At 49.3% G+C, this 13489-nt stretch overlaps 1 long non-coding RNA gene across 1 annotated transcript in view; it reads right to left on the bottom strand.

Annotated features, from left to right (window-relative positions):
• Positions 1 to 1454: 1454 nt before the first annotated feature.
• LOC125155227 (uncharacterized) overlaps positions 1455 to 13489 on the bottom strand; it is a 31212-nt gene continuing 19177 nt past the window's right edge. The window contains exons 3-4 of the long non-coding RNA XR_007148094.1: positions 12419 to 12608; positions 1455 to 2116 (exon numbers count right to left, since the gene is read on the bottom strand). This is a non-coding gene — a long non-coding RNA (uncharacterized LOC125155227). The remainder of the gene's footprint in view (positions 2117 to 12418; positions 12609 to 13489) is intronic.

Here is a 13489-nt window from a genome sequence, read left to right as displayed (position 1 = left end):
GAGTTCAGACTGAGGCCTCCGCCTCCTAGAAAGGGGACGTGCCGGTGCTCCTGGTGCACTGTGTAAAACTTGAATGGCTTCCTTCCCTCCTGGTTTACAGAAGGCAATGGAACACTCGCCTCCATTAGGCCCCTCCAGCTCCCGCTGCACTCGCCACCTGACGGAGCAGTTGCGTAAGGATCCCCTGCGTTATCTCAGCCCAGCACGGGTTGAGGTGGTTATGCCCGTTGTTATCAGCGTGGAAGGCCTGCTCTTCTAAGCAAACAGTGTCTCGAGGACTGCCACCCCAAACACACGGGCTGCCCCTGGATTTCGGTGTTGGTGTTTTAGTGCCAGGTCTCCCGGGTCAGCCCGCGCCATCCGTGACGGGAGAGACGAGCCTGTGGCTGAGGTGGACGTGTGGTCTGTTTCTGTGCACTGAGTGGACGTTCGGGTTCCTGAAAGCAGGCCAAGTGACAGGCGGTAGGCAACCCGTGACACCAGAGACAGGTTCTAGAAGGCTCTGGGAAGGTGGATGGATGCGCTCGTGCCTAAGTTTGGCAATCTAGCGAGTGACGCGGAGCAGAGTCATTCAGGCTGGCGTGCCAGTCCTCTGCAGCCGATTCACGTTTGGAGACCGTGGGCTGCTGTCAGATGTGCTGGTTGTGCCAGATGGATCTGGGGAGGTTTGAGTCGGTTTCAAGCTTCGGGGCAAGTTGTCATTTTTAGAGGCTGTTACCCTGGGCCCCCTTCTTTCAGCCCCTGTGAAATTTTTTTCTTGGATCCCTGCCCACAGCAGTGAGTGACTAAACTGGATCAGAGTTAGTGCAGAGATTCAGGCTGTCTGACTGACGGTTACTGGATGGCTCTTCAGCCATGTTCGTTCTTCTGGTCATTTCCATTAAACAGGCCAAGTCGGTTGACTTCTGTGTTTTAAATTGGCAAAACTCAACTCCATTTCCAAGTTGCTATTGACGCCATGGAAAGAGTAGGGTAGGAATTTCTGTTTTATTTCATTTCCTGAAGTCATTTTTTTTTTCCTTTCAACATGGGAAATTGGCTAATCCAGCTAATAACCTGCTCATCGTATTAGACTCTGTCCTACCTTCTGCCCTCACGGTGAGTGATCTGTGCATTCATCATATGCCATCATGAGCTCTCCTTTGTTGGAACAGAAGCTTCAAATGGGCAGGCCCACGTCTTCCTAATGCTCTAAATGAGCCAGTTGTAATGCTATCCGTCACGCGCAGGTGACAGAGGTCCATCTCCCTCTGTGTGCCAGGAATGTGCTCACCTCTTGTCTTTTAAGTTAACCCACACGATCTCCACTCTCCAATCTCTCCTCTTTGAGCAGGGGTAACCGGAGAAGGGTTATACGAGGGCACCTCCTTCTGGCCCAGTATCTGACACCTTGGTAATACGTATGAAAAACTCAGCCATAACCTTAACTATGGCATAAAGATTCGGCTTCTGACCCACAGGGACTCTGAAAGAGGAGAGGGTGGGGCCTGCCTCTTCCCCAGACGACTCTGGTTTATGACTATAGTAGCATGCTTTGGTCCTAGGTGTTTTAAGAGGGTTTGGGAAAAATGGGTTAGCTGGCTAATGTCATTATAATTGTTATGACCTTTAATCTGTTACGCGTGGGGTTTATTGCACGATCAAAAAGCAACAGAAAAGATTAAATAAAAAGTTCACCCGTGAAACAGTTTGGATCTGCAGCAGCTGGTCGTGTTGAAACATTTTCTGCTTTGCTTAATTCCTAAGGAGGCATAATTAAAGTCAAATGCTAAATTTTGGGTAGCAGCAGATAAATGCTTCTAAGCTTTCCTCACAATACTCCTACTGCTTTCGTGAACCATGGAAACCTTTTTCTCGTTTATTTTTAATTACGTCCCATGTATCTGTTACCTGATGTCACCAACATGGAAGTGGAAAAGTGGCAATGATTGTTCCGGACTGCCTGCGTATGCTTTTGCTCCTCTGAGAATCAAGGCTCGGTCCTTCTCTGAAGCAGGTGGGAGCCACCAGAGCACGTGTCCCTTCGGGTCTTCAGTCGTGTCGGAGGTGACCGGTCTGTAGAGCACCATAGCTCACCACACAGAGAGCAGCCGCAGTCGTCCATGATATGAACAACCTGGAGTTTTCCAAACAAGGAAAGAGACAAGACGAGGGAATAGCACATCAGGGAAGAGTTGTCCTCTGCCAGGCATCAGCCTCCCCGTTTTGAAAAATATTTTTAACATCCTCAGTCCAGCATGTCCCGCTTTCGTCTTCAACCTGTACTTCCTACGGCCTAGGAATTTAAAAGAGCTTACTTCCAAACCTGGCCTGCCGCCATAAAGTGATTAGGGGGTAATCTTTTCCAAGTGTCTGTCAAATTATGCCTGCTAATTTCAGTGAGGCAGGTTTTTAAGAGTCCCAGTGAACCCATCCATGTAGGGACTGAAAGCTCTGGCCCCTGAGATCTATAACCCCTGAGATAAGCCAGAGCTACAAATACATCGTCTAGACTTTGAAGGAGAGAATATGATTCTTAATATAGCTCACCAACCACCAAGTCGTGCCTAGACTCTCTCACAAGTTTTCTATAACAGGAGAAGCCTGCCTGCCTGTTGACTAGAAAGAGTCTCACCTCCTCTGCCACCGCACAGATAAACTAAAAAGAAAGGACTGCCCCCAAATCAGGCCAGATGGTGACCCCTGACTATTTCAGCTCAGGATGTCAGCCTCTAAAGCATCAGGTTTGAATCATCTTGGTATCACGGGATTCTATCATTGTTCATTTGAATCTGCTGACACGCTTCCTCTGGAAAGTATAGTTTGGCAAGGATGACTCAGTGGGTTTTTCTGTTTTGTTTTATTTTGTTTGGGGGTGGGGGGTGTTTATCAAAACATAAAGATGGAATGCTTTGAGAATTTTTCAGCACCTCATGATTGTTTCAAAACCAAGTCTGAGAACGTCCGCAGCTGGCCCTGCCTGCTGTACTCACCACCAGTGTGGCGACTGTGAACCAGTCGCCATGGGTTATCGGTGCTGACAATGAGAGAGAAAGAAAATGCTAGAAAAAGGAAATAAATGGACGAGGGGTAGGATGAGAGACGGCCTTAAAGAGATGCTGCTTATTCTGACAGTTCCTCAGAATCCAGGACGTACCCTGGCTTTGTGGAAAAGGGAAATGAGAAGTCATGTAGGGATGGCCATTTTCCCCGGGGGCCCTAACCGTCAGCTCTCCCATCAGGATTTCTTACGTGTAGCCTCCAGGGGCCCAAGCGTAACTTCAGGATGAATCCTAACAAGCAGCTTCAAGGAATACAGTTTATTTGGGAAGTTTCAGTGTGTTTCTTAGGCCGAGGACTTGTACCACATAACAACTTAAACCTAAGAGAACTGAGCACATGGAAGGAAAGGGAAACAAGTTCTTAGGGGCCCTTGGGCAACGGAGCTCCTGCCTGCTTCTGAGCTGGCCCCGCGCCACTCTTGCCCTGGCAACAGGAACTAAGTGGACGCTGAACTCACAGACCGCCCTCTGCCGCCCTTGAATCATCCGCTGGATCCTTGAACAGGCTTTTTGCCTTATGAGAGCCTGACCTAAAGCTAGAAAAGGACCCTCCTGTACTCGCGTGAAAGCAGCTGTGCCTTAAGAGAAACTAGAGGCCCGGCAGAATTAGAAAAGAATATCAGGCTTCCCCATGCCGTTCAGATTTCCTCATAATCTAGTAGACACCAAGCCAGGACGGTCCCGTGGCTTTTTGGACCATTGTAAGGCCGAAACTATCAGAACTTAGAGCTCAGAGGAGGCAATGAAATGGCAATGAGAACAATAGGTGTGCCGTCCATCGCTTCTCATTACCCAGGAGGTAATTTCAGTCCAGAGGCAGAGACCTGAAGTGACCGCAGCTAGACCGTGACAATGCTCAGGTCTGGTCTTGCTTTTTCTATAGCATGAGCCTGGGTACAATTTGACCTGTTTTACAAACGCTGCCCAGCCCTGCCTGTGCATCTGGCTGCTGACAGGCTCCCGATGCAGGAGCAGACCCAGGATACCCAATCCGATCCACTGCAGAGAATCCTTAATCATTCCCAGGGTGGAGCCCTAGCCCACACATCTCTGCCTTTCTAATGCACGTCCATACAGGCCTTTATTAGTACATTTATTCTTTCAACAGTGACTTATTGAGCTATGGCTGGTGGGGGGGGGGGGGCGGGGCGGGGCCGGGGCGGGTTGGGGGCACTCTAGTGGCATTTGTCAGAGACGGGAGCATCCACAGCTCTGCAGACCACACGTTCATATGTTCTTTGTTTAACAAAAGCCAGGCAATGGGTTTAGAGAAAACTCCTAAGTCACCTCCACTCTGCTCTGGTTTTAAATTTGTGTAAATCTGTAAGTGAATGGGGCAGGAAGGGGAGATAGATTCAGAAGAGAATGTTCTTATGTAAGGCTTGTGTTCTGAGCTGAAGGAGGAGAAAGATGTGCTATCCCAAAAGCTACTTGGCTCTCACTCCCCTCCATTTCCAACCTTGAAGATGAGATTGGGGTCACCCTTGGGGTTTCTCCGGCATGACTTCAGGTCAGGGGTTCGACTCCTGGTACTCTCTCCTCAAACATCAACTCTATCCCAAATTCACTATCCAGAGAAAGCACAGAGGAGGAGGAAGGAGCAGACACCAGACTTCCCCACCACCCTTCCCTCCCTGCCTATCTCCTTCAACAACTTGCTGGCTAGCGTTGCTGTTTTCTCCGGTTGCTAAATCGGCGTTGTTTATTTCTGCCCCATCATCAAACCCAGTGCCTGAGACCCAGGCGAGTGCTTGGGATGGATTCCGGAAGGTCCTCCCTGAGATCCTGCTCTGTGGTTTTTGAGCAGCTGTCCCACGTTGTCCTGGTTCCAGTCCCTGCCAGGAAAGCTTCATTCAAGAGCCCCTTTCTAGGGGCCCCGGGGTGGCTCAGTCAGTTGTGTCCGACTTCAGCTCAGGTCATGATCTCATGGCTGGCGGGTTCGAGCTCTGCATTGGGCTCTATCTATGCAGACAGCTCAGAGCCTGGAGCCTGCTTTGGATTCTGTGTCTCCCTCTCTCTCTGCCCCTCCCTGCTCATTCGTTTTCTCTCTCTCTCTCTCTCTCTCTCTCTCTCTCAAAAATGAATAAACATTAAGAAAAACAAAAGAGCCCCTTTCTTTTCCTTGGAACCCCAAATCACCTTCTGCTTCAAGGTGCTAGAGAGACAGTCCAGGCACAGCAGCAGGAGTGAGGCGGAGAAGGCTTCTGACTCCTGTAGGGGCCAAGCGGAGGGAAGGACCACAGGTGCTTCCCCTCAATCCTGCTGAAATGACAGGGGTCAGGCGCTTCCGTGGCCGGCCTTCCTGCAGGGACAACTGTCTCCCAACTGCAGGGTCACACACGTCACCCCTCCTACCCATTCCAAACCGAACCTGGCCCCAGGCAGCTGCATTTCAAAGAGCGAGTAATCTCCCCCGTTCTTTCTTCATTCCTGGCCCTAAATTCTACTACCTCCCAAGGAGAAAGGTGCAGCATTAGCTGGGAAAGCCTGGGTGCCGCTGGGGCTGGAGAAGGGGGCAAGGCTGGGATTTCTCAGGCCGTGGAGTCAAGGTTGGTGAAGTTAGAAACCAGGGAGAGAGCGCTGGCAGTGTCCCCATCCCAGCCCCGGGAGTGTCCCCCCTCCTCACACAGCTACGTGCTCTCCAGGGGCTCCTCCAGGGGCGCCAAGCCCCCCCCCCCCACCGGCAGCCCCCCTTCTCCATTCTCTCGTGTCTTCTGTGCGCCAGGCGCTGTGCTGGGCAATTCAAACATGAATTAGACACAAGTCCTTGCTCTCAAAATTTGGGGAAAGGTAAAGCTCGGGGAAAGAATTGACGTTCAAGGAGATACGTGCGATGATGCCCTAGGTGCCCTAGGAGTGAACAAAATAAAGCATGGGGGCGGAGGTCAGCACAGGATGTTCTCGGTGGCTGCCGCATCCCTCACCAGCCAGGATCGTGTCCCCCACGGACCACCCACTATCTACAATGCCTCCTCCTGAGACGTCATGAATGAATGGTGCCCAGGCTCTTCCTAATGGGAAAAGCGACAGACTGAGGCCCAAACTGGAGACACCAAACGCCCTTCCTTGTCCCTTTGGTTGGTAGCAGAGTCTTGGTTTGGAGCCAGACTCTCCCCTGCTGCTATTAAAAAAAACAAAAAACAAAAAACAAAAAACCTGCCCCGTTCAACCCCACCCCCACCCCCCACCCGATGCGGTGTTTACAGTGCATTCTCAGCAACTCTCTTCCCCCGCCCCCACCCAGCTCACCAAAGGTGCCAGAATGGGGGGAGGGGGGTATTTTTACCTACAGGGTTGGGAAAGGGGCAAAGGCTGAGGCTAGGGCAATTCCGTGGCGCCAGCTGAGGCTTAAATACAATGAGAAAGCCCCACCCTGCCTGCTCTGCCCAAAGAGGACCCGGTAGGAAATAAATAGTGCTGTGTGCCCTGCCTGGAGGGCTGGCCCGCATCTGTCTGCCTGGACCAAAGCCAGTCACATGAGCCGAGACTGGTTAAAAAGAGGGCTCCGGTAATCTCCCAGCTCAAGTGTCTCAATCTGGCAGGAGGAGCTATGTGGGTGAGGGTGTCAGCTCTTCTTTATGGGGCCTGGGGTAGACCGGAGGAGAGTGGGAAGGGGCAATTCAGGCCGGGGGGGAGGGCAGCCAGTCCGTGGGACTTTACCCCAGGCAAAACTATCAGCCCGTGGACCTGGCACTGGGAGGGGGTGATAACCCGCAGGAGGGCAGTGTAGGCAGAGGAGTCGAAGGGAGAGAGGTTGGCAAAAGTTCCACAAGTCTTAATTTGGCCAAAGCCTTTTGTAGTGGGCACACGCGTGTGCACGCACACACACATACACCCCTGATATCTTTTCTTTCCCGTTGCTTTGTCCCCCTGCATGCACTCCTGTCCCCATCTCCAACCCTCTCCGCTCAGAACATCAGCATTTGATGACCTTCAACCGCACACCTGTCCCCTCTCCCTTCCCCCACCCACCCTCTCCTGTCGCTCAGGGCAGTGGCTGTTTCTCCTCTCTAGGCCTCAGTTTCCCTTTAGGCAGCTGGTTGCGGATCTGGCTCTGAGGGCCCCCTAGGCAATCTAGGACAGCACCCGGAGAGGCTCCCAGGAGAAGGGTTTTTACTGAGGTCTCGGAACTAGGTGAAGCGATTCAGCAAGCTGAAGCCCTCTTTGTTCAGCTCTGAGCCCCTAAGAGGTTGGCGGACCTTGAGCCAGGAGGCCCATTTTGCTCCAATCCTCCTGGTAAGACAAATGCCCTATGTATTATGGCAGAAAGCGTGTGACCCCAAGTGTACCTGTTCATTGCAGAAGGTGTGCAGATAGTGGTCTCGGGATCATGAGGAGTCAGAAAACTTGCTCCCTGCAGGACGACACGGTGTTGTCGAATGGGGAGGCCCAGACCTCAGGAGCCCTAGGCCCTGAGAAGCTTGAACTCAAGGAGCCTGAACTTGGGGAATGGTGGTGGGGGGTGGAGGGAAGGCAGGGGCACATTCAACAGTGCTGAAGATTGTTAACCTGATGGCTGACTGTTCAGGGGAGAAATTGGGACCCCCCACCCCTCCAAACAAAAGAAACAAAAAGCCATTCCATGTTTGTAGATCTAACTAGTTCAGAAAAACACTGAACATATCGGGAAGGAGCAGGATTATTTGTGATTTCAGGGGCTATTAAGGAACCCCAAACTCCCTGAAGATTACTGCTAAGGTTGGAGACAAATGTTCATTTTCTCTGGCTGGAAAATTTAAGAAATCAGAGGGGAGTAGGGCATATACAGAAGCATGTAAGTTCCTGGAAAGTTATCAATAATTTAGGGCCCTGCTTGGGCCAGTGTTAAGCAGTCATCTGGAGAACCCTACAGGCCTGGAGCTAGACCAGAGGGTTAAGAGGCCACCATGTCTAATCCCCACTCAAAGAGGAACACTGGGGAGAGTCTGATGAAGACGCTGTTTACAAAACCGGGGAAGGGTGACAGGAAACTATCAGGGGACAGTGAGGTTCCCAGGAGATAGCCACACTGGCCCAGGGAAAGGGCTGGTTGGTGCAATCTCGGAGAGCGTGACTGTCAAAGAGGAGGAGGAGGCGGCCACTCCACAGAGGGCCTTTGAGGAAGACAAACACTGCCAACCTCTGGCCAGCAGGGAGGAAGCAAGTGGCTGAAAGGGCTGCCATCTCCTCTTACTCCCACACCTCCCACTGGCCAAACCTGACCGCAAGCCAGAGGAGAAGAGTCTGGCTGGTGCAATCCTAAAAGGCCAAACTTCTGGGGTGGCACAGAGCGCCATGGAGAATGATGGGTAGCAGATCCAGAAGGGCAGGGGCAGAGTATTACAACACAGTCTCTATGATCCCAAGCAGGCAATTTCATCGGCACCGATGAACAATTTGGGGGCACAAAACATGCACCAGGATTGTGCTGTCCAATGAGGACAAAACTTCAAGAATCTAGCAGCCCAGCTGGGGAACCAGGAGCAGGAATGTTTAGGGAAGGCTTCTTGGAGGAAGTGGGAATGTGAGATGGGGCTTGGGGACAGGTGAACGAAGAGCTGGGAGTACTTTCACTGTTGCCGCTTACTCAGCAACTGGATCCACCCAAGGACAAGTTTCAGATTTTCCACCCCTAAGATTTTACACAACAGCCATGGACAAAGACACCCACCGGACTCCACACGTGACTTCTCACCTCACCTGGGAAGGATCAATTTCTGAACTGCCTGCCCGAACTTTCTCAACTGTCTTCCCCACTAGGCTCTCTAGAGGACAGATTTCTTCCACCTCCAAGAGTGATGTCCTGATCGATCAAGCAATTCAATAAAAATTCACTTGGCCCCATGCTGGAGACTCAGGCTATATGGATAGATAAAACACACTCCCTGCTCAAGGAGCAAATATTTTACATAGAACAGAGACATGGTTTAAAAAAAAATCACTATAATGTGTTTGGTCAGAGGTATGATGGAGCTATTATCAAAGTTCTAGAACTCACAGCAAGACAGTGACTAATTCCTAGAAGTGTTAAAAAAAAAAAAAAGGCTTCAGAGAGGTAATACTGGACAAAAAGTCCATCAATGAGTAAAATCTGCTAGGCAGAGAAGGGAATTCCTGGCAGAGGACTTGAAATGTGTGGGAACAGCAAGAGGTGAAAAAGGATGGTGAAATACTCACGTCGTCTAGAACACAGGATGGCAGGAACTGAATCTGGTGAGAAAGGTTTGGGTTGACTTAAAGGGAACATTGTAGGTCCAGTTCTGGAGTTTATCAGTCAAGCAGACAAATGAAAAGCCAAAGGGAGTTTTCACATAGGGGAGTAACATGATGAGTTTTCTTTTTGGCCAGAAAGTAATTCTCTGGGAGGAAACCGTATTTGTTCAGATGCAAGGAAAGGAACCTAAGATAGGGATCTGTACCTCTGCTCCACCCCTGCCTCCCCTCCACATCTCACCCCCTCACCCCAACTCCTGCCATCTTTCTCCAGAAAACAAGTGTTGTTCCCCCAAACTGGTGCAGTGGCTGTTCTGACTTGGCAACAAAACAAACAAACAAACAAAAACCCCAAAGCCCAATAAACGAGCTTGTCTCTTCTTCTAGGATGAGTGGACAAGAACACTCAGGAGAATATTTCCCCTTCCTCCAGTTTTTACCCCATCCCCAAATCTGCTGACCCAGAGACTGGGATGGAACCTTAACTGGAGCAGACAGCCTATGGGATTCAGGACCTGCCAATCTTAGAATAACCAGCCAACTCCAGGGCTTTTCAGTCTCCCTGGGGTTCTTTCCAAACTTTGTGGCTATTCCTCTAGGTCTTAGCTGAAAAACACCAAAAATAGGCCAGCTCTTTTCAATTTAATTAGCCATTCCTCTGAGGACACCAGATGGAATGAAGCAAAGACAGATGCATTGGGGGCAAGGAGGGGTGGGAGTAGATTCTAAATGGGGTTTCTCATGAGCCCAAATTCACCCCCACAAAGGGTGCTTCTTAGAACAAGGAGCTCAAGAGGCAGACGGCGGGGCTCCAGGCTTTGGGCTCACAGGCCAAGGGACTAAGTGTCGCTCACAGCCATGGTCTGTGAGGTGGCCAGAAGGATGGGAGCAGGTGCCTGGGTCTCCTGGGCAGGAGGGAGGAACCACCGTTCCTTTTGCAGAGACTAAAGTACCATCACCCAGAGTCGGGGTGGGGGATGGGAGGGTTACCTACCCTTACCTGGCTCCTGTCTCACAGGCTGTGGGTAGCCAGCAGCCAACCCTGACAGCCTTGTAACAGCCGCCAAGAGAGATGCTGGAGTCTATTTCTGGAGTTCCTTAAGAGTGGAGGGAAACGGCCAGCTGCCTGGGACAAGATGATCCCTGCATGCCTCCCTCATCTAAAATTGGGTGATGTTTGCTAAGTAAATGCAGGCCACACTTGGGCAGTGGAGAGCTAAAATGACCCTTAGGACCTCAGGGGTCTCTCACCTTAGTAAGTACCTTCTCAGCCAGGCAGAGAGACCACCGATGTGGAGCAACTGCCCCCCCTGGTGGCGAACATGGGTATAAAGTTACACGGGGTCAACTTCATCTCCCACTTGAGTCCACAGCAATTTCTCCTCCAAAACTCAAAAAAAAAAAAAAAAAAAAGAAAGCCTGTGAGTCTAGGCTTGAGTCCCTCTAGCTTCCCTCTCTTTCTCTTGACTGCAGTTACAGTCCCTAGCCAGGAGCGTCTTTCCATTTTCTGAATTGATACTTTACAGTGGAAAAAGCACTGAGAACACTGAGTGAGTCACTTTTCCTTTTGGCTCCATGGAGGAAAAGAAACCACCTGTCTGCATATCTTTATTCAAGCCTAGCTCTTTCCGTCTGTAATGTGGAGACGATAGAGGCACTGCCTGCCTCCCGGGAAGGCCACTGACTGCCACGGTGCCGTGTGACAAGGAGTGGGAGAAGGGGGGCACTTCCTGGTCCTGGAACCCAGGTAGTCCCATAGCCGGCGTGGTCTTCCTTGTCAGGAGCTACTGTCACTGTCACTCATGCCTGGACCCGAGACACCTCCCCATGGCTCAGACCCTCGAGACTGCTGGGCTCCTTGGTCCTGGTAGGGACGTCACCTTTTCCAGTCGTCCAGGGCTGCCTGCCAGGGAAGGTCAGAGTGACCTGATGATTGTGGCACTCGGGATGGAAAGACTTGGTCCTGAGCCTATTTTGCTGTTGTTATCGTCATTTCACAGTCTTTATGATTTATGTTTATTTTTAGGTACCTTACTGAACATTCCTTTTATGTGCACTGTGATGCTTTATGTATCAGATGCTGGGTGCTGTTGGTGGCAAACAAATCGGGACAATTGTTTGGAAACAATATGACTAGTGTTGTGACTGTTTCCACAGGGAAACTAATGGCATTTTTGCTACAGTTTCTTTCCTTCTTTCCTTCCTTCTACTGATAGCTTAAAAACTAAAATAAACCCAGTAGTGCGAATGGTCGCCTGAATGGTCAATGCTTTGGATAGGTGTACGTTCAGGACTAATGTTGCACAATGTGTTTCAAAATTGTTTTCAAGGGGCGTCTGGCGGGCTCATTCAGTGGAACATGTAGCTCTTGATCTCGGTGTTGCAAGTTCGAGCCCCGCATCGGGTGTAGAAATTACTTAAAAATCAAATATTAATTAAAAAAAAGTTTTTTCTAAGAATTTATGTTACTAAGGGTTACCTTTAAACTTTTTTTTTTTATTGTGGTAAGATGTATAGGATACAAAACAAAATTTTTTTTTTTTTTTACCGTGGTAAGATGTATACGATACAAAATGTACAAACATCTCTAGTTCACAGAACATTAAAGTACTTTCCTACTGTTGTGCAACCATCACCACTCTGCAAGCTTCAGAACTTTTTCATCATCTCAAACTAAAACTCTGTACTGGGGCCTGAATTTAACACAAGTACCTATGAGAGCATGCTGGGGTCCAGTTGGACCCTCAGACCTCCTAGTGGCTTTCTCTTCTGCTGCTGTCCCTAACCTGATCAGATCTGTAGTGGTCACCGTGTTCTGGCCCTTTCCTGGTAGGAATGACTCAGGTACTGATAACAGCAGAGAAGAGGGCTGCACCACAGTTGTTGAGTTTTGTAGCAAGAAGGGACCTCTAGGGATCCTCTGCGTGGCCCTTCCACAAAGCAGAACCACAACTACCCCATAGCCTACCTCCATGCCTCAGTTAAGACTTGTTTAATGAATGGATGAATCTGGAAAGATAGACACTATCCTGAGAAAGGAGACTTCCTAGCTGGCTACTCATGGTCGTAGGGGGATGACAATGCATGTCCTTTGAGGTCAGAAAGATCTTTGTCCCTTTGTCTCTTGCTAAGTCTGTGGCTAGGTTTTCCTCCGTTACACCACGAATGGAAATAGTCATTCTTACCTCCTGGTACGAGGCTTGAGCGAGGCAGTGCATATGAGGTGCTGTAGCAGAGACAGAGAGTAGTAGAAGTTCAATGATGCTCGTTCCCTCCCTTCCACCTGCCAGACACTCTCACAGATGCATCTCGGGAAACGACTTCCTCTTCTTTGACTCCATTTCCATTTCTTATTGGCTCCTTTTGTGTCGGATCCTAAGAAACAGAAGCTTCCCCGTTACCTTTGCCTTTTAAAGCTAGGGTTCTATTAGTAAGCAAATGTGAAAGGGGAGTATCGTTTGTCTTTATCTGAAATTGAGCCTCCCAATTTCTATTTTATTGGATGTGGTTGTGATTTATTAATGTGATGTGTTCTCTTTCTCTCCTCCCCTCCCTCCCCATACAGTCACCCATATAGGCAACTCCTCTCATACCCTACACTAAATTATCCTGTTTTTAACTGTTTTCAAATCCAAGAACTTGGCTACATTCCCCTGAGACAGAGGACAGAACTTACTATGGATATCCAGTATTTATTTTATTTTATTTTATTTTATTTTATTTTATTTATTTATTATTTTTTTAATTTATTTAATTTATTTAATTTTTTTATTATTTTATTTATTTTATTTTTTTTTTAATTTTTTTTTTCAACGTTTATTTATTTTTGGGACACAGAGACAGAGCATGAACGGGGGAGGGGCAGAGAGAGAGGGAGACACAGAATCGGAAACAGGCTCCAGGCTCTGAGCCATCAGCCCAGAGCCTGACGCGGGGCTCGAACTCCCGGACCGCGAGATCGTGACCTGGCTGAAGTCGGACGCTTAACTTGTCCGACTGCGCCACCCAGGCGCCCCTATTTTATTTTTTATTTATTTTATTTTTATTTTATTTATTTTATTTTATTATTTTATTTTTTTTATTTTTTTAAGTTTATTTATTTATTTTGAGAGAGAGAGAGAATGGGGGAGGGGCAGCAGGAGAGTATAAGAGAGAATCCCAAGCAGGTTCTGTGCTGTCAGCCTGCTGATGTGGGGCTCGAACTCATGAACCTGAGCCAAAATCCAGAGTCGGATGCTTAACCGACTGAGCCACCC

Source organism: Prionailurus viverrinus, chromosome F1 (assembly GCF_022837055.1).
Source record: "Prionailurus viverrinus isolate Anna chromosome F1, UM_Priviv_1.0, whole genome shotgun sequence".
NCBI lineage: Eukaryota > Metazoa > Chordata > Mammalia > Carnivora > Felidae > Prionailurus > Prionailurus viverrinus.
This window is presented reverse-complemented; position numbering and strand designations above follow the sequence as displayed.